The sequence below is a fragment of the Lathyrus oleraceus genome, chromosome 7 (assembly GCF_024323335.1).
Source record: "Lathyrus oleraceus cultivar Zhongwan6 chromosome 7, CAAS_Psat_ZW6_1.0, whole genome shotgun sequence".
Taxonomy (NCBI): Eukaryota; Viridiplantae; Streptophyta; class Magnoliopsida; order Fabales; family Fabaceae; genus Lathyrus; species Lathyrus oleraceus.
Genome location: NC_066585.1, coordinates 234,810,811 through 234,832,098, shown reverse-complemented (window position 1 = coordinate 234,832,098; position 21,288 = coordinate 234,810,811).

The following is a 21,288-nucleotide window of genomic DNA, read 5'->3' as shown; positions in this document are numbered from 1 at the left end:
GTGACTCATGTTCCATTTATTCATTATTTATAAATAGTATTTATTTAGTAATTCACGTTTTTTACTTAATAAAATTTATTTATAAGAGTAACATTTTTTTTAAAACCCATAAATTATAAAATAATTTTGGTTGATATAAGTAAGAATAATTTTGATTTTTTTAAATGATGAAAGTAAAAATAGAAATAGGTTTAAATTTTAATTCAATTATGTAACTAAAATTTAAATTAATTTTTATTTAAATTATTCATTATTTATAATAATATTTGTATTTAATAAATATTTAGCAAGGTTAAACCCTAACTCTCCTAAAGTATAGGAAGGGATCCAAATATTTAGCAAGGTTAAATCCTAACTCTCCTAAAGTATAGGAAGGGATCCAAATATTTAGCAAGGTTAAACCCTAAAGTATAGGAAGGGATCCAAATATTTAGCAAGGTTAAACCCTAATCCACACCATTATAAATACTTCATATGGCTGCAGCGAGACAGAGGAGACGAAAAAGAGGAGAGATACAACAGAAAAAGATACACAAGGCAAGGCAGAAGCAAGAAGATTCACGGGTAGGGAAAAGAGAAGCAACCATAAAGCACTCATAGCCTGAATAAGAACAACACACATAAAGTGAGCAAGCTAGAAGAATCAAATCCCCAGTAAGTGTTCATTATGGAATTTGCATCCAGCATGATTACCTTGCAATACTCCTTAATTCATGCATGAATAATATTCGTTTAATATATATATTGAGATGATGTATTCATGGTTTGGTGGATGTTGATATTGCTTTATTCAAGTATGCATCTGTTCTTGATATGTCATAGCATGTTGGAGAAATTCTGTTTGCATGATTAAAGAATTATATCTGCCATTTAATTATTATTATATGAGTGTTGTTTCTAGCATGATTATGTTTATTTCACATGTTGTTATTACATAATAATAATGATGATATAATGGTGATAATATAAATCCTTGGTTGTCTTTAACATGTATGTGTAAGGTTTGTTTTATCATTATCACTTACAGGTTTGTTATACTCACATGAAAGAAACAGCATGAGAAAAAATAAAGTACCTTGCCGTAAGAGAGAAAGCTGTAACATGCATGGTGGTGTTGAGTCAAAATGGAAAAATCCATGTAGAATTAATATATATTTTAATGAAGGCGAATAAATAACAAATGGACCAACATGGTTCGTTGGTAGCTCCCCCCTCAATACAACATAGAGGTATGTTTACTCCCTTTCCACTATAATTAATTCACCAATTCACCACTATTTTTCTATTATTAAAATAAAATCCATTAATTAATTTTCTAATTAATATATTATATTAGTTATTTAAACTAGGATATAATTTAATCTAGTTTATTAATTAAATTTTCATATATCACTTAATTAATTAAAATGGGCTATTTTGAATAATAAAAATCTAATTATATATTTTTTTCTTTTCTTTTAAAATTTCTATCAATTTTAATTATATTTTTTTTTTCTTTTAAAATTTCTATCAATTTAGTCTAAGTTTTTCCATAAATTCATAAAAAAAAAGTTTCTATTATTATAGACTAAAAACATTCTTAATTCATTCTTAAATTTAGTTTATTTAGTTTTTTTTTTTATTTCTTTCTTTTTAGTTTAATTAGGTTTTATTATTTTGTATGCCCTTTTAATTTTGTACTCGTTAATTAAGATTTAGATATTTTATATCCCCTTTTAAATTATGTACCCGCATCCCGAAGCCATGTAATAGCGTAGTCTTATTTTTCGCACTTTAATTTTCCCATACTGTGAATATAACTGTCTACATGTATGCTAATAGGATTGCATGGAAAGATAAATAATCGAACTTAGATAAATTAATTCAAGATAATATATCCGAATCCAATCATTTCCACACTTACAACTCTAGGGTAACCCTCTCTTTGTTGCCTTACGATATTACGGTCATGTCCCGCGAATGTGGGGATACCCTTAGCAAAGACCCTTTCGATTAAATCATCATCATCCATAAACAGATAAGTCATAGTCCCTTCGATCAAAAGGTCAATGTCCCTACAAGATAAATCATAGTCCCTCGAACGTTGCCTTCGAATATATGACCTTGTCCCTCGAACGTTGCCTTCGAATATATGACTTTGTCCCTCGATGACCCTTCGTTGTAGCCTACGGTTAAATGATGATCGTCCCTTCGAATGCTAAGGTATCCTTACAAATGTTGCCTTCAATGACCAATCGACGACCCCACGATGTCCCTTTACATCCAAAGGACAAGACTACTTACTTCTCAATAGTAAGGACAGTTTTACCCTCCTAAGGATAGGAAATACCTATAAAGACCTTGGTTAGGTATAACTCTTAAATGCTTGCTCACAGCTTAAAATACTCTTCACACCTCACACTTTTCAAAACATCTTTTAGAAAATCACCACTTGGTATACATTCGCACCAAAATCATCGTCGAGTTATATTTTTCTAAACATCTTTCAAAATCAAACGAGATAAACACTTTGTATACATTCGTACAAGAATCATTACAAAGTTAAACTCTCCTTTCAAAATATTTTCTAAACACACCACATTTCTCAAACACTTTCTCAAACAAGGAAAACATAAGTGAGTTAAGCAATTAAGAGCCCATGGATAACCATGGATACAAAGGGTGCTAACACCTTCCCTTTGTATAATGTACCTCCCGAACTCAAAATCTAATCAAGGTCTTTCCTGTTCTTTTCCGCCTTTCCTTATTGGATAAAAGAAAAGTCGGTGGCGACTCTTGCTATCCGCAACATAGCTTTTCAAAGCAAAAACACAAAGTCAGTTCACCGTATCACATTGTCGCTACGTATAAACCGACTTTGAGCACATTATGTTTAGTTTTGTGTGTGTATCTTTGCGATAATTCTCATTTTAATTTCGATTGCGATGTTTTACATCATTGCGGTTTGATGCCATTTGTTTCATCATTACGCGCATTAAGCTATACTTCATTATGGTTTCATTTCTTTGTGTTTTGATTTCGTTCTTGTTTTGATTCATATGGCGATGATACGCTTCACATTAGCAATTCATTCGATTCTTGATAAGCAAACAACGATCCAACATCGTTACATTTAAATCGAATTTGAATTCTACTTCTGTTAGCTTTCCATGTCTTTGCGTTACGCGACATCGTTTGACATCATCGCATCATAATCTTGATGTGTGCATGTTTCACTTTGCTTTATCTATGTCGATTCAATTACAATGAACATGTGATGTACATATGCAGTGTGTGTTGTTATCTTTTGGCTTGCTTTGCATCGATTTCATTTCCATTGCATATCTTTATATCATTCCTCATTCGGAAAAATGTATCCCCTACCTCCCAGGTTGTATTGTTTGCCTAATTTTATCGCTTTCCTTTTGGTTGCTTTGTTATCTCAATTACTTAAAAAGAACAAAAAAATAACACTCGATCCAACGTCGAGTAATTTTCACAAATCAAACAATTTTCACCAACGCGAGTACTTCATCCAACTTCAAGTATCTCTTCAACTTCATATCAAACTCTTTTCGTAATAAACTTCAAACACTTGATCCAATATTTATCTGTCCATTTTCAAAAGTTTTTTCACAATAAAAAAATGGAAGAAAAATGGTTGATTGGGTTTAGACCTTTTCCTTCCCCGATTATTTAGGCATTATTGTAAAGCTCCCTGCATGAATAATCGTATTCTGTTAATGAACTTTGACCTAATTCTCCATATATTTTCATAATAACTTTTGGATGAAAAGAGAGTGATTGGGCTTAGGCTTCTTCCTTTTCAAATATGTGAATATTGTTGTAGAGCTCCCTGTTCGAATGTCTGTCTCCATCTAAAAGCAACTTAACCAATTAAACTTATTTTCTTCCCTTGCACGACTTTGAAAACCTTTTTAGAAACACGTATGTTTTATCTATATCGACATGAAACCAACAAAGGTTTCCGCCTCCAAGAGTGAGCAGCAAGAAAATGTTTAACCACTTGATATTTCTAAAACATCACTCTTTAAAAGCAACCAAAGATTAGTTCTTTTCTATAAAGAACTATGTAGCCTTGAGTTCTCCATCACACTTGGAGATATGTAGGAGCATGATTTTTAAATCTTGTCAGAAACATTAATAAAAAACTTGAAAATATTTTCTTTATTTTTTCTCGCATAATAAATTGAAGATTGCGAAAGATTTGCGCTAACACATATTCACATAACTAAATAAATGGGTACCGTTGGGTAGAACGGATGTGAGGGGTGCTAATACCTTCCCTTTGCATAACCGACTCCCAAACCCGCTCTTGGTTACGACGACCGTTTCTTTTCCCTTTCTTTTAGGATAAATAAAGATCGGTGGCGAATCTGTTGTTTATTTTGAGTGTGTGATGTGCTGGGGTATTTTTTGCATCGCGACACCATGCTTGTAGTACCATCCTAAAACACTGGACTAAAGTTCTACATTGTTGGACCGAAGTCCACCATCGTCGAACCTAAGTCCTTCTTCGTCGGACCCTAGTCTATCATCATTGGACCGAAGTCCTAACCTAAACTCCGATATACGTGATGCATGAATCAAACAAATGCAAACAACCTTCATGCAAACCTCCTACTCCCGTTATCAAATACCAAGCAGAACACTGTACTGAAGTCCATCATAATCGGTCATCATGAACCAATCTATACTTACAGACGTAAACAACATAACATCAATACGCCTCAATTAACGGATATTCCTTAACATCTTGTAATCAATTACATCAAATTCATCATTTAACATCAAGAAATCAACACGGCTTCACATGAACTTAAACATATCAACACACCAACATATAAATATCGGTTATTCTTGAACCTTAACATATCATTGCCTACTCACAAGGAGGTCAATGGTTAAGTAATTAATAATTGAATCTACTCATGTTTCCTAATAAAACATCATCTAACAGAGTACACTAAATCAATTCAAGGGTTTCCCAAACGATTTCTCTTCAGTTTACCCTTAGGGCTACAAACCTTTGATTAAACTCTAAAATTGTCTCATTGTAATTAATAGGGTTATATACTCTAAATTTGTCAAAATCTAACAGACTCACTATAAGGCTAAAAGTATAATCCTAAAATCAAAAGGATCAGCAAATCGACCTGAAAAGTCTCGAAAACACAAAAAGCCAAGACATTTGGCACGAAAACCCAAAATGGACTCGAAACCATACTGACAGGGTGGCAAAATGCCACTGACCTTCCTCTACCTCTAATGGCACCCCCTTTTAATTTTTTATTTTATTTTTTCGTGGTGTGGCTGTGACTTTGACATCGATCGCAAGCCATTTTTTTTATTTCGTTCAACCCGACCCGATTTCTTCCCTACCCAATTCCAATTTTCTGCCCAAATTTCGACTTCAACCCTATCCAACCAGATTCCAATTTTCGACCTAATTTTCGCGATTCCACCAATTTGCTAAAGTACCGCCGCGGACGATTTTTGGCGCCGTCAATTTCTACAGTAAGGTTTTCCTATTTGACATCAACATCGACATCTTAATACTCATGAATAAATAGATCAATAATTCATCATCAACAGATCAATAATTCATCATAAGCAAATTATCATAACAACACAACCATTTATCATCAATAGATCAATAAAAATTATTAAAAAATCATCATAAATAGATCAACAATTCATCATCCTCAAGTCAATAGTCACTTCATGTATAAAAAAATAATCAGTTTAATCATATGCTAACATGTTTACCTTACATCGATTACGCAGAAAAAATAGAATTGTTGGTGGTTAAGGTTGCCTCTACACTGCTATGGTCACCTCCTTTATTCTCATCTTTCTCCAAAATAATATGTGTTTATACTATTCCCTCTTTCAACCCTAACTCACACCTATTTATATTATTACTATTATAATTTATTTAATTATTTTATTCCCCCATTAATCCCCCTTTTATTCTTAATTAATCCTCTTTTTAACCCCTCTCTAATTTATTAATTATGTATCTACCAATTTCTTAATTTTCTTAAATAATCATTATTATTTATTTTCTTTAATATTTTAATAGTACTACTAATAATCCCAAAATTCTAAAAAGCCAAATTATTATGACTTATTCTTCCTCGTAACTCAATTAATTCTGCATCAACACATCACTTATATTATTAATAAAATATTTAAATAATAACACATTACTACAAAATATCAAAATATCAATTAATTATTTAATTACCAAAATTTGGGGTGTTACATCTTCATCGCAAGACTTGTAACGCCCCATACTGCTTTCAAGATTACCGACATACCCCACAAACCAACACAGGTCTTTTTAGCATGCTTTTTTCTTAGTCACATGCTTTTCGAGAAACTTCCCAGAAGGTCACCTATCCAAATACTACTCCAAGTCAAGAACGCTTAACTATGGAGTTGTTATTTCATAGGCTACTGAAAAGAAGACGCATCTTGTTGGTATAGATAGTACCAATCAATCCTTATAAGCCTTTGTCCAACCATTCAGCCTCATCTTTGCACAGCCTCATGAGTCTTCTCATTCTGATGTGAATTCGGAGACCACTATCTTCCCTCTTTGGCCTCGAGTGTTACATCCACTCTCCACCCTCTTTGGTCACGGGTGTTACATGCCCACCAGCTTTTGTATGATTCATCTCTGAACTATATTGTATTGGGAGAGGTGTGGCTCTGATACCGTTTATAGTATACTGTGACGCTTCTAAAATGGGTTTGGACGGTGTGTTCATGTAAGATTGTAAAGTGGTGGTTTATGCTTCACGACAATGACAAGTACATAAGAGGAACTATCCTACTCATGATCTACAGTTGGAAACAATGGTATTTATGTTGAAATTTTTGAGGCACTTTCTTTATGGTTCAAGATTTGAAGTGTTTAGCGACCATAAAACTTTAAAGTATTTGTTTGACCAACAGGAGTTGAATACGAGCCAAATAAGATGGTTGGAATTTTTGAAGGACTACGATTTTTCTTAAATTATCATCCAGGTAAAGCTAATGTTGTGGTTGATGCTTTGAGTCGAAAGTCTCTACATATGTCGGTGTTGATGATTAGAGAGTTGAATCTCATTGAGCAATTTAGAGATTTGAGTATGGTTTGTAAATTGACACCAGGAAGTGTGATGATGGGTATGCTGAAGGTGAATAATGAATTCCTTACAGAAATTAGGGAGAATCGAAAGCTAGATGTGAAACTGGTAGATTTATTGTCTTGAGTGAACCCAAACAAAGAAAGTGACTTTAAAGTGGATGAACATGGAGTGCTGAGGTTTCGAGGTAGAGTATGTGTGCTTGGAAATTCTGAGCTGAAGAAGATAATTTTAGAGGAAATTCGTAAAAGTAGTATGAGTATTCATCCTGTAGCTACTAAAATGTATCAGGACCTCGAGAAAATGTTTTGGTGTCCAGGAATGAAGTGGGATATGGCGCAATTTGTGTAGGCATGTTTGACTTGCCAGAAGTCAAAGGTAGAGCACCAAAAACCTTCGGGTTTGATGCAACCATTGAATATTCTAAAGTGGAAATGGGATATTATTTTGATGGACTTCGTGACCGGATTACTAAATTCTCCAAGAGGGTTTGATGTGATATGGGTGATTGTTGATAGACTGACAAATTCAGCCATTTTATTTTGATTAACATCGGTTTCCCGTTACAGAAGTTGGATGAGATTTATATCAGGGTAATCGTGAAGTTACATGGTGTCCTATTGAGTATAGTTTCTGATACAGGCCCACGATTTACATCCATATTTTGGGGAAGTTTGCAGAAAGCTTTGGGTACTAAGTTGAGGTTAAGTTCTGCTTATCATCTGCATACTGTTGGTTAGACAAAAAGAACTATTCAGTCATTGGAGGACTTTTTAAGGGCATGTGTACTCAAACAAGGTGGTACTTGGGATAGTCATTTGTCACTGATTGAGTTCACTTATAATAACATTTTTCATTCTATCATTGAAATGGGATCGTTCAAAGCATTATACGGCTGGAGGTGTAGGACACCTATGTGTTGGTATGAATCTGGTGAGAGTGTTGTACTTGGATCGAAAATTGTCACTATGAAGGTGAAGTTGATCCGAGATAAAATGAAAGCATCACAAATTAGGCAAAAAAGACACCATAATAAGAGGTGGAAAGATCTGGAATTTAGGGAAGGTGATCATGTGTTCCTAAGAGTCAATCATGTGACTGGTGTTCGACGTGCACTGAAATCAAAGAAGCTTACTCATAAGTTTATCGGTCTATATCAGATTTCTTAATGAATTAAAATAATGGCTTATATAGTGGCCTTGCCACCTGATCTTTCGAATTTTCATGATGTGTTCCATGTTTCGCAACTTCGGAAGTATATTCCTGATCCGTCTCATGTGATTCAGATGGATGATATGCAAGTGAGAGACAATCTTACGGTAGAAGCATTGCCTATGAGGATCGAGGATAGAGACTTGAAGAAGCTAAGGGGCAAGGAGATTTCTCTAGTGAAAGTTTTATGGGAAGGAGTTGCTGAAGGAAATATGACTTGGGAGCTAGAGAGCCGGATGTGAGAAGTATATCTGGAGTTGTTTTTCTCATGTAAATTTTCGAGGACAAAAATATTCAAAGTGGGAGAGAGTTGTAACACCCCTTTTGAATTATCTAATTATATATAATAATTTAATTATATTTTATGTGTTTTCAATGGTTGAGGTAGTAGGGGAGCCTTGGTATGGGCTAGTGTCCCTAGAATATTATAATTTTAAATAAGGGGTATGATAGTAATTAAGAGAGAGAAAGAAAGAGAGAGAGAGAGAGAGAGAGAGAGAGAGAGATTATTATTCTTATTTGATTTTTTAGTTTGATTTTATATTATAGTGGTAATAATAATAAGATTTAAAAATAAATTAAAAATAAGGGATTTAGTTGGTCTGCTGATAAGAAGGTGGGGAGAGAACAAAAAGTTAGGAACGTACGTGAATGAATTGAAAAAGGGAGAGCTAGGGCAAGAGGCATGGGTTGGAAGAAGAAGAAGAAGAAGAACACCACTGTAGAAGAGTTTGGAGCTTAAAATTCTAAGGTAAGGGGGGACTATTCCTATAAGAATGTCTAATCATGAGAGAGTAGTGAAAGGTCCTTACCCTCTTAGGCTGGTCTTATACCATGTTATGATTGTTGTTGATTTGTGATCATGATTGTGAGGAATGGATTATAATTATTATGGCTATAACAATTGATATTTGTTGATAATGAATTTTGATTTGTTGTTGAATTTTATATTTGTTGTATATTAAGGGTTTGGGATGATGATTATGATGATGGTAGAGTATGAAATTGTGAATTTATTGGTGTCATTACATGAATATAAGTAGTAATTGATATTGGTATATCTATGATTAAGTTTAACACCATAAAATATTTTTTTTGATGATTTCATGAATGTTTTTGGGGTTGGAGAAGATGAAAATCATGCTGGAAATTTCAGAAAAACAATATTTTTTTGGTAACGCCTTTGTGCATGGTTTTGATCATAACATTCAACTCGTAAATTATTTTGTAATGGGGTTTGAAGCGCTGGGTAGCTAAAACAGAAGTCTGTAACTTTGTTTCCGGGATAAAATATTTTTGGTGATGATTTCATAGACGTTTTGGGGTTGTCGAAGATGAAAATCGTGCTGGAAATTTCAGAAAAACAATAACTTTTTGGTAACGCCTTCGTGTACGGTTTTGATTATAACTTTTAACTCGTAAATCATTTTGAGTCTGGCTTTGAAGCGTTGGGTAAATGAAATAAAGATCTATAACTTTGTTTCAGGGATAAATTATTTTTAAGGATTTTATCAGAGTTCGGTAGTAGGTGGGAAAGAAGTGTATGTTATGACGAATATGGACGAGATTCGTATTGACAAATTATTTGATGTGGTGTGAATGATTGGGACGATGTATTTGATTATATTGGTGGTAGTCCAGAAATATGGATTATGTTATGCATGGTTTCAACTGTGTGATCAATTGTGGATCACTAATTATATTATAATTTTTATGTTAATTGCATTATTACCATGCCATACATTCATTGTTGATATGTTGAATGAGATAAGTCATAGGTCCGAAGGGGGATGAAAGACTCATCCAGAACTCAAAAGGGGAAGTTCAGGATTACGAATAGGGAATCAGGTTTGTATGATGAACCATTGATGAGAATTTGTACCACATGCATCGAGTAATGTTGTCTGGTCTCATTGCATTGTAGTTATGTTGTGATTGTGCATTTGTTATGGTGAGAATGTGATTATGAATGAATGTGATTTATGTGTATAAATATTAATCTCTTAATTATTATACACCATTTATTATATGAATGAATTTATCACCCATTTTGTATTTGTTGTGTTTGTGCTCCCTCGGAGTACAGACAATCAGGTACCTGAGTAGTTGGAGTACCTCATGTTGCTATCGGTCGAGTCTACTAGTGGAGTTGCTCTGATACGTAACACCGGGGAACAAATTGTTTTCTTTATGTTATGTTGTTACATATCTTTTAATTTAAAGTAATTATTGAACTACTTTTAGTGTGGATGATTTCTTGAGGCTATGGATGCCATACTTTTGTTTAATTCCACTGTTTAGACTATATTTTTTATTAAATGAAGTAACATTCAGACTTCTTGGATTGTGAAGTGACATACTACTTGGATAGAATTATATTTTATTTATTAATTATTGGGTCGGGGAGTAGGGTGTTCCAAGACTCACTACCAGATTCATATTTTCTAGTAAAAGCCATTACTGTATTAGTTGTTTCTTCTTCACTCTCATCTTTAGAATCATACCAAGTGACTGACATTCCCCTTTTCTACTTCTTTAAAAATGTGGGACATTCAACTTTAATGTACCAAAACCTTTACATTCATGACATTGTATCCATTTTCCTTTGTTTGGTTTGCCTTCATCTTTGCTTTTACGCTGGGGACCAATGTTCTTGAAGTTCTCTGGCACTTTAATTTCGACATTTGTCCTTGATATTCTGTCTAGTCTAAACATTCTACCAAGGAGAGATATAACATTTGAGAAAATTTCTTTAGCATTCTTCTCACATAGATCTTCATTTTATTCAGTATTGGATACAACGATTATACTGTTGTTCTTCTTTTCAGGCATGTCACTTATATCCATATCAAAGGTTTGTAGAGAACTAATGAGTTTATCAACTTTGGTGTTTCTTAAGTCTTGGATTTCTTAAATAGTTGTAACCTTAATATCAAACTTCTTAGGTAGTGATCAGAGGATTTTTATGACCAATTTTTCTTCATACATATTCTATCATAAGGAAAAAGAAGTGTTCTCTATGTCACAAAAGCAAATTTTGAAGTAAGAGATGGATTCATCTTCTTTCATTATAAGATTATGAAATTTGGCTGTGAAAATCTGCAACCTTGACATATGAACTTTGGATGTGCCTTCATATTCAGTTTCAAGTATCTCCCAAGCCTCTTTGGATTTACTACATGTGTTTATTAATCTAAACATGTTCTTGTCCACACCATTTAAAATAACATCCAAGGATTTGGAGTTTCCAAGGGCTTTTTCATCTTCAAAATTATACCACTTAGCTCCTAGATTTAAGATTGGTGTTTCATCTTGAGAGGTAGTCACATGGTGTTTCCAACCTTTTCATTATAGCCTTCCATTTTTTGTTGTCCATGGATTTAAAAAAAGAAATCATTTTAACTTTCCAATAATCAGAGTTGTTCCATCCAAGACAGATGGTCTATTGACAGGTCCTCCTTCCTTTGTATTGTCCATTTTAGATGAATATACTTTCATTAATGTCCACCAAGAGATTTGATCTTAGATTTGATTTAGCTATTCATTAATGTCCACTAAGTGATTTGATCTTATTAAATTTGATTTGGTAGTAGATAATCTTTTTATCCAAACTTCTTTAATAAATATATTTGTAAATTATACAACTCGTAAATGAAAAATCTATTTGGAATCAACCAGAATCACGCACTAATTTACTCATGTAACCTGGCTTACAGACTGAGGCCAAATGTTGCACTTTATACTGGAACATCTTATCCCACATGACGCCTCTTCATAAATTACATCTTGTTGCCCATGTTGTTTTACCTAAAGCATCCAATCAAAGGAACAACATGGAGTTTTCATTATTAAGAGCATTCCTTATGTCATCTGATCTTTTAGAAAGGCTTTAGTGTGTTTGATAGGTTTTGTAGACAAAAGGAAAAATAACTAGACCAAATTTTAAGCTAATACGCGTATGCAGACACACAAGAAACAAAGAAAAAGTCTTTCTGCCCATACGTCTCTCATTTGGTGCAGCAACCCACATGCGCATCCCTACACATACCAGGCTAAGAAAATCAAAAGAAATTCATCATCTGCCAATATGCATATGTATACGCGTATCACTAGGCCTAACAACACCAATATGATGCCACACTCACGTATCCAGAAGCATGAAGTGCACATCATCTGCCCATACATGTATAGGATGCTACAATTGGATTTGTATGCATATCCATATGTATAAGAGGAAATACACGTGAAAATTAACTTGCTCATACGCGTATCCACCCATTGGGTGCCCATAATTTTAGAAAAAGTCCAGTTTGAGTATATTACAAAGGAGAATGGATTTTTGAGGATTATATTGATTTTTTACGGTAAGTTACAAATTAGGAGCAAAAGAATACAATAGTAGAAAAGAGGAGCATCAATTTCAAGGGATTTTTCCATTGAAGACTCTTCATCTATTATTGTGTAATGTTGAACAATTTCTTTATGTCTTTGATTATTATTATGCGTAGCTTAACCTTTAGATGTTAGGGGTGAGTGCTTGTTCTTCAATGAGTTGACTTTTCTAAATTGATCATTGTAATGACTTCCATTTTATTTCTTACACGATTTATTTATTTATGAGTTTAATGCTTTCGGTTAGGAAGGACTTTCAACACTAACACTTGAATGAAGTATTTTATTTTAGATATCACATACTACTAAGGATACCATATTAAAACTGATATTTTCTTGATAATCAAATGTTTAAACTCATCTATAATTTACTATGGAGATAGGAATTAATTTGAATGTTTAAAGCTTTTTTCGCTAAGGAGTTAGGAATAAACATCCATAAGAACCCGTAATTTGTAGAGATAAAATAAGTTGCTACATGTTCAATTTAGGACAGTCAACAAACTCATGTTCAAACTCTCATTCCTAGCATGTCCTATCCATATTATTTTCTACTATATTTAACTTTCTCTTATTTTACTCTTTCGCAGCAAAAACAAATTCAACCCCCCAAGTACTTTTGTTTAACTGAATTAAAGCTCTAACCTTATAATATCACACATTCCTTGAAATTGATATTCTAGGATTTCTCGATATTACTACATTAGCATATTAGTACAATTGTTAATTTATCAATCACCAGCCTTTGAAGCAAATGTAAACGATTTTTCCAAATGAATATTTTCCTACTTCAGTTTTCCTCAAAAAACATTATGAAATTCTTAATTTCAAATAGAGGGAAAATGAATAATTGGGCGATGCATATAAAAGATTAAATATGCTCATGGTTGCATGTTGTCACACCCCGATTTTGACCCTGAATCGCCGAAAAAATCAATACATACATCATAGAATTTGCCTATCTGAATCTCATAGCATGTATTTCATACATGCGTAATGCCTAAAATATTAGTCGAAATAAAATTTTGGATTTACAGGAAACCGGTTGAATCAATTGTCAAACGTGCATCAAACACAGCGGGGGAAATTTCAAAATCAAGCTTGCAGACATTAGTTTTATTAATCTACGTTTCACGTAGTTTAATATGGTGTGCTCGATTTATTTTTTGGCTAATTTTTTGGTCACATTTTGATTAGTCTGAGCATTTTAACTAGACGTTTTCCATTTTGAAATTTGGCAAAAACCTGTATGTCTTCAAGAAGTTTATTTTGCACTGATCATTGTGGTGCAATCGTTTTAATTTTTTGAGTACTTTTGCGCCTGATTTTTATTCATTTTTGATCTATTTATTTCCATTTTTTAGTCAATATGATTGAGACGGTTATTTAGAATTAATCATACTTTTAGATTCAAAGCTTTCTTCTCTCTTCCATCCATCTCATATTCTTCCTCCAAACCCATAAACCTTCACCTTAATCCACTAAAACCACACCATAATCTTCCTCATATCACCTCCATTCACACCACCATAAATCAAACTCATATCTACTCCCTCGGTCCAGAAAATAACATGTCGCTACTCCCTCCGTTTCTCCCTGTTACGACAACACACCACCTCCATGCGACACACCATAAACCAACTAAAACACTCTGCTCTCACCTTCTCAATGTCACACAAACTTCCCTCCATCCAACAACCTATAGTCGCGACACCCTCCACTACCAACTCCGCGAACCAAAAACAACAACGGTTGCACCAGTAAAACCTTCCTTCATAACTTCCATTGCAACACTTTTCACAACTCTACAACAACACCACATCAACTATTCACTTCCATTTCCGTTATTTTTACGTACATATTCATTTTCGGTTTGGTTTGTTTAAGTTTATATCTTTATGTTTGGATATGTTCTTAATATGTGGTTTCATGAGATTCATGCTTCTCATTTTTGGTTTTGTTGAGTTTCATTTTAATGGAGTTTGGTTTGGGATTTGCTATTTCTTATGGCTTAGAGAAGAAGGAGATGAACATTTGTATTCATGATGTGTTGTTACTGCTACTGAGTTGGGCTTTGATTCGTTTAATTATATCTTTATTTGCGATTTTATTTAATGTATATTAATGTTTTCCATGTTATGATAATTAATTGGGCATGGTGGAGTGCTTGAGACCTTGATCTCCCAACCACTAGGGGTGGCAAACGGGCATGCCCGCCCCATTTGGGCCCGCCCCGCAAAAGCCCGCAAAAAAACAGGGCGGGGCGGTCATAGTTGAGGATGTGGGCCTAAAACTTAGACCCACCCCACAAAAAAGTGAGGGCGGGGCGGGGAAAGCCCGCGGGCACTGCACTATTTAAGCCTAAAAATGCAAAAAATTATGTAAATACACGTGCCCGCAAAAGCCCGCGAAAAAAACGGGGTGGGGCGGGGCGGACACATTTGAGAGTGAGGGCCTAAATCCTTGGCCCACCCCGCATAAAAGTGCGGGCAAAACGGGCATGCCCGGCGGGCCGAGCCCGTTTTGCCACCCCTACCAACCACCATGTCCCAAGTTCGAACCAAGCGCGCCCCAATTTCTTATTTTTTCATGTTTTTCTTTTCCATTTTATAATGCATTATATATTAGATATTTATGGTTGTACATAATTATCAGCAATAAGACCATGGGGGAATGTTTGAAGCTTCATATGCCTCCCGCTCCTATGTCCTGCGTTCAAACCCTTACTGCCACTTGTCCTTGTATTTTCTTCCATTCTTTTTCACCCTTATTTTTTGTTTTATTTCACATTTTTTTAACCATCCTATTGATTTTCTTTCTAATTTTTTGTTATTCCTACTTCTTATTTGTGACATTATATTTACAATTTAATTTTTATTTTTATTTTTTCCATTTATTTTATCCCGATTACAGCCATTGCAAAAGCACCATGTGAATGTTTAAAACCATGCGATACTTGTTGGATTTTCTCTTTGTTTCTTTGAATCTTTTCATTGTTAAACATCAGATTTTAATTCGTGGATTCGAAACTTGTCATGTCGTTATTCCATTGATTATTTTATCGATACATTGATGGTATTTTGTCGTGTTTTGACCTGTGGCATACGACATTTCCATTGTTGTCAATATACGCAAACCGACTTTGAGCACATTACCTAGGGTTTTTCTTGCACCTCTCAATTTTCTTGTTGCCTTGCATGTCCTTGCGTTATGTAACTTTGATTCGTATCCTCGCATCCCGATTTTAATCCGTGCACTCTTCAATTTTACTTTTTTCAACCAAATTATTGAATCTGACGTAAATATAACTTGGGCGTTGCTATTTTCTTCACATGGCTTACTCTTGGGCCTTCTTACAATGAGACAATTCTCTTGCACTTACACTTATTTATTATTGTTTGTTGATTAGGCTTGATTTAATCGTTTTATCATCTTGTATCCCCATTCGAAAAAATGTACCCCCATTCCCATGACGTGTAATAACTTTTAGCACTTTATTTCTTTGTTTGCTTGCTTGTTTATCTATTTCTAACACAAGAATAAAATCAACCCTTTCTTTAAAATGATAAAAAATAAAAACTCGATCCAACGTCGAGTGTTTTCTTAATAATAAATCAATTCATTTCTTGGAAGCCATTTCATTCAAACTTCGCAATCGCTCATCAAATGCTTGATTCAACGTCAAGCCATTTTCACAATAAAACTCAAACATACTTAGTGCTTATTCAAAAAAATTCAATAAAGATGGAAATGGAACAGGGTGGATACCACGAGCTTATGAGACTAAGATTCGAAATGGATATCTCGCCCATATTAGCTCTCGTCATCATTCAAAACTGTCAATGCGGTTTCTTCAAACCATTTTTTCAATCAAACCTCAAAAAACTTAAAAATATCAAACACTTTTGCAAATAAGATGGAAATGGTTCATAGTGGATACTACACTCTTCTGGGGCTAGGATTCAAGATGGCTATCTCGCCCATCCAAGTTGTCTCCATTATTGAAAACACATTCAAACCAATCAAACTCTTTTCTCGTTGTAGTGCAATTGATACTTAAACCCTTTTGTAAACGAAATATTTTTTTCATGACCATGCTAAACAATGTTTCGTTCACTTGAACGTGTGAGCAAGGTTGTGACGTTGCCAACGAATGTTGGTTTATAAATACATTCGGTCGTGATGCCAACGTCCCCTTTTACACTCGTTTTGGGTAGCCAACAATGTTTTCATCGATTGACACAAAGTAGCTTTTGCTAAAATCGGCCAACAAACAAAACATTTTCTACCCAGAACTACGTAAGCCTGGAGTTCTCTATTGCACGTGAAGATACGTAGGAGCAGGAATTGTAAATCTTGTCAGGCTCATTAAGGAAAAAAACTTAGGTTTAGTCTCCTTAGTTAAAAAAAAATCCAAAAAAAAAAATCTCTTTTCTTTTTTATCCTATCCTTTTTTCCCTCTTAATAAATCAAGAAGACTAACATTTCTAAGCTAGTCTGTTGTAGAGAAACCATTATACTTCCATTATACTTGCGAAATATAAGGAGGTCCTCATATTTCCATTATATTTCGCAAGTATAACAGACTCCAATTGAAGAAGTTAACTATCTCAAGTAGAGAAACCATTATTCCATCACTTATAATCCAGGATGAAAAAATCATCCAAACTTTTTCAGGAAAGATCAGCAAGGAAATGTTCCAAATCAAGGTCCAGTGCAATACCATAACCCATATCATTAGTTTAACTAGTATCAACATCCAAATCCGCATTTCTAACTGCATTTTCAACAATAATTCCTGTAGCAACAACAAGCAAATAAGAAAGCCGATTGGGAGATATCGCTTGAAAAAGTTACTGCTCACAATTCCCAGTTCTAGGAAGAGACAATGAACAATATGAGAAACACCAGAATACAAATCAAGTATTTCGAAGTTCAAGTAGGTCAGATAGCTCAACAACTTTCATGTCAAGCCCAGGGATCTCTTTCAAGTGCAACAATACCGAATCCGAGAGAGCATAATAATGTGAGTGTTGTGATGAAAAGAAGTAGAAAGGCATACAAAAGTGAAGAAGAGAATACACCTGAAGAAGATCATTTTATTCAAGTTTATATAGAAGTCAAGTAAAATAAAGAAGAATTCGAGAAGATAACTTCCCCAAAAGCTTCTGAACCAGAAAATAAGAAAGAACCAAAGTCGTTCATTACACTCCCATATCCTCAAAGAGTGGAAAAGAAGGATCAACATGAGAATAAGTTTGAGAAATTCCTAGAGATGTTCAGAAATCTTGAAATAAATATTCATTTTTAGCAGCTCTGGGTCAGATGTCGATATATTCCAAGTTCATGAAGCACATAATCTCCAATACATACAACTGACACTGAACCAATATTTATGATTGAAAAATGTAGTTCTATTTTGAAGGGTATGAAGATTCCTATGAAGAAAAAATATTGAGAATCTGTCACCATTCCATGCACCATTGGAGATAGAACCTATAAGACAACATTGATAGACTTGGGAGATAGTGTGAGTCTAATGTCATTGTCCATTTACGGAAAACTAGGAATATGGACATTACAAGATACCTGAATGAAATTTTAGTCCACATATCATTCAATCAAGTGACCTTATGGTGTATTGGAATATGTTTTGGTAAAGATAGACAAGTTTGTCTCTTCGGTTGACTTTGTGCTACTAGAGATGCCTAATGATGAAGAGATTCCACTCATTATGGGAAGATTGTTTCTAGAAACCAGAAGGTGCATGATTGACATAGAGGAAGGAACATTGACCCTGAAAAATTTATGATGAAGAATTGAAGATTGATGTCCACAATACTATCAAGCAAAAGGATAATGTGGGAGTAAGTAATACTACAGAGGTGTTAGACACAATAATTGCATAATATGCTAAATCTCAAACACCTAAGCTACCCTTAGAATGCGTTCTTAGTTTATAGGAAAAGGAAATTGAAGAAAATGAGATTTAAAGGGAAATAAAAGTTCTGGCTATGTTGGAAGCAAAACCTCGGCTCAATATATCTAAACAAAACCATTAGGAAGATTTAAAGACACCACGGATACCAGAAGACAAGAAAGAATTAGAAAAGGGAATGAAATTGAAGTAATTACAAGAACAACTTAAATATGTCTTTTTAGTGGAAGAAAAGCAATTTCTAATAATCATCAATGCACTTATGAATGAGAATGAAGAGGAAAAGCCGCTACAGGTACTCAAGCAATATAATAAGGCCACTAGATGTACCATAGGAGATTTAAAGGGGATCAGTCCAACAGCCTGGATGCACAAAATACTGATGGAAGATGGATGCAAACTAGTGGTATAACTCCAAAGAAGACTCAATCCAAAGATAAACGAAGTTGTCATAAAAGAAGTGGTAAATTTGTTGGATGCAAGTCTCATATATCCAGTATATAATATTTTATGGTTGTGTCTGTCTAAGTGATCAGGAACCTAATTGATTAGATCCCTAACCTAATAGATTTGATGGTGTCTAATTGATTCTATAATTTATTGTGTCAGTCTTTTAATAATTGGTAACGACCCTATATCCAAACAATCCATCTTATGCCATAATGATCGATTATTTGAAGTGCCTAATAGATTAGACTCAGGACCTAATCAATTAGATGAGTTAATTGGCATTTGGATTTTTCTTTTTTGAGACAAATTATCTCATATATAAGGGAAGCTTGTCTTTACTTCATTTAACACCATAATTCATAGTTTTTCTAATTCTTTACAATTTATATCTCTCTTCTCTCTCTTTAAATATTTTATTTTCACTAAAGTTTACTTAGTGTCCTATGAGTGAAAACTAATTGTGAGGAAACATTTGTAATAGTGTTGTGTTACTGTTGTTATTTTCAAGAGTGTGATACTATTGAAGAATTTAATTTGGTTCTTGACATTAACCACTTGGAAAATCTTTGTTTGATTATAGAACTAAGCTTGAAAAAGTTATGTTTGTTTACTGGAATTAGCTGGTGAAATCTCTACTAGTTCGTGTGTTCATCTAGTGAAAATATCTCCTTTGGTTAGTGGGTAATCCCGTGTAAAATCTCTCAATTCACTATTATCAAACGTTTGCGGGTATAACTTATAAAAGCTCAATAATATAGTCAAATATCAAGAAGATCTCTTGGGGAGAGGAGTAGGCAATTGTTCGGATGAACCCGGATAACTCTTTGATGCCATCTCTCTAACCTTTATCTTTTAAAATTAAATTCATTTACTTTACTGTTTTATTTTCTGCTATTTTTCTTTATGATCATGAAAATACTAACAAGTTTTTCTTCTCACTGTCTTCACATACATGCCATGTTCGGATACACATTTATTGAAGCCAATCTACTTTAGGGAAACATCTCCATAAACGTAGGTTTGACATCAATTTGGTAGATGAACCAATTATTGTTATTTGCAATACCAATAACTAGCCTAATGGTTTCAATCTTAGAAACCAGTGTGAATACCTCTTCAAAGTCTAATAATAACCACAAGGGACCGAGCAATTTGTATCCACCAGTTGAGTGATATCCTATTGGGATCATCTGGCTCTTCTTGTCATCAAGTTTCCTTCCTAACTGGTCAAGCACATGTCTATATGTTATGAATCCAAACACCTTCAGGTGAATCAAGCTAGGCTTGACACCAGACCCACATTCTTCTGGTGTGATTCCTTATAGCTTCTTAGTTGGACATCTATTTAAGATGTATGTTACAGTCATCACAACTTCATCCCATAAATTGTTTGTTAAATGCTTACCCTTTAACATACTTCTCACTATATTCATGATGGTCTCGTTCTTCCTTTCAACACTACCATTTTATTAAGGAGTGTATGGTGGTACCACCTCATGCGCAATTCCTTCTCTTTCATATAATTCATCGAAGTCTCTCGACACATATTCTCCACCACCATCAATCCTCAAAGTCTTAATCTTGTGGCTAATTTATCTCTCTACCATAGCTTTGAACTTGGCGAATACCTCAATCACATCACTTTTCTTCTAGATTAAGTATGTCTAATATTTTTTACTAAAATCATATATGAATATAACAAATTACTTGTTACCTACAATCAAATATACTTGTAGAGTACACACACATATGAGAATACGACCTCAATAGTGGCTTTCAAATTACTTCTTGCATCTTTGCTGAAGTTGTTCTTGTGTTGCTTTTCTTGAACACATTCTTCACACACTTCATTTGGAATCTTGATTTCTAGTAGACCTGAAACCATGTCTCTTCTCTTTAGATTATTGATATCCTTAAAGTTAAGATAACCAAGTCTGTAGTGCCATAGTCATTCATCCATGTTAGCTATAATTTCTAGACCTTTTGTTCCATCACATCAATTTAAATCTTAAAGGTTCTATTTTGAGACATAGGTGCCTTTAAGATTAACTTTTCACTTGATTTGAATACTCTCATCATCTTATCTTCTATCAACACTTTGTAGTTATTTATGATCAGTTTCCCTATGCTGAACAAATTTATTTTCATGCCTGGTATGTA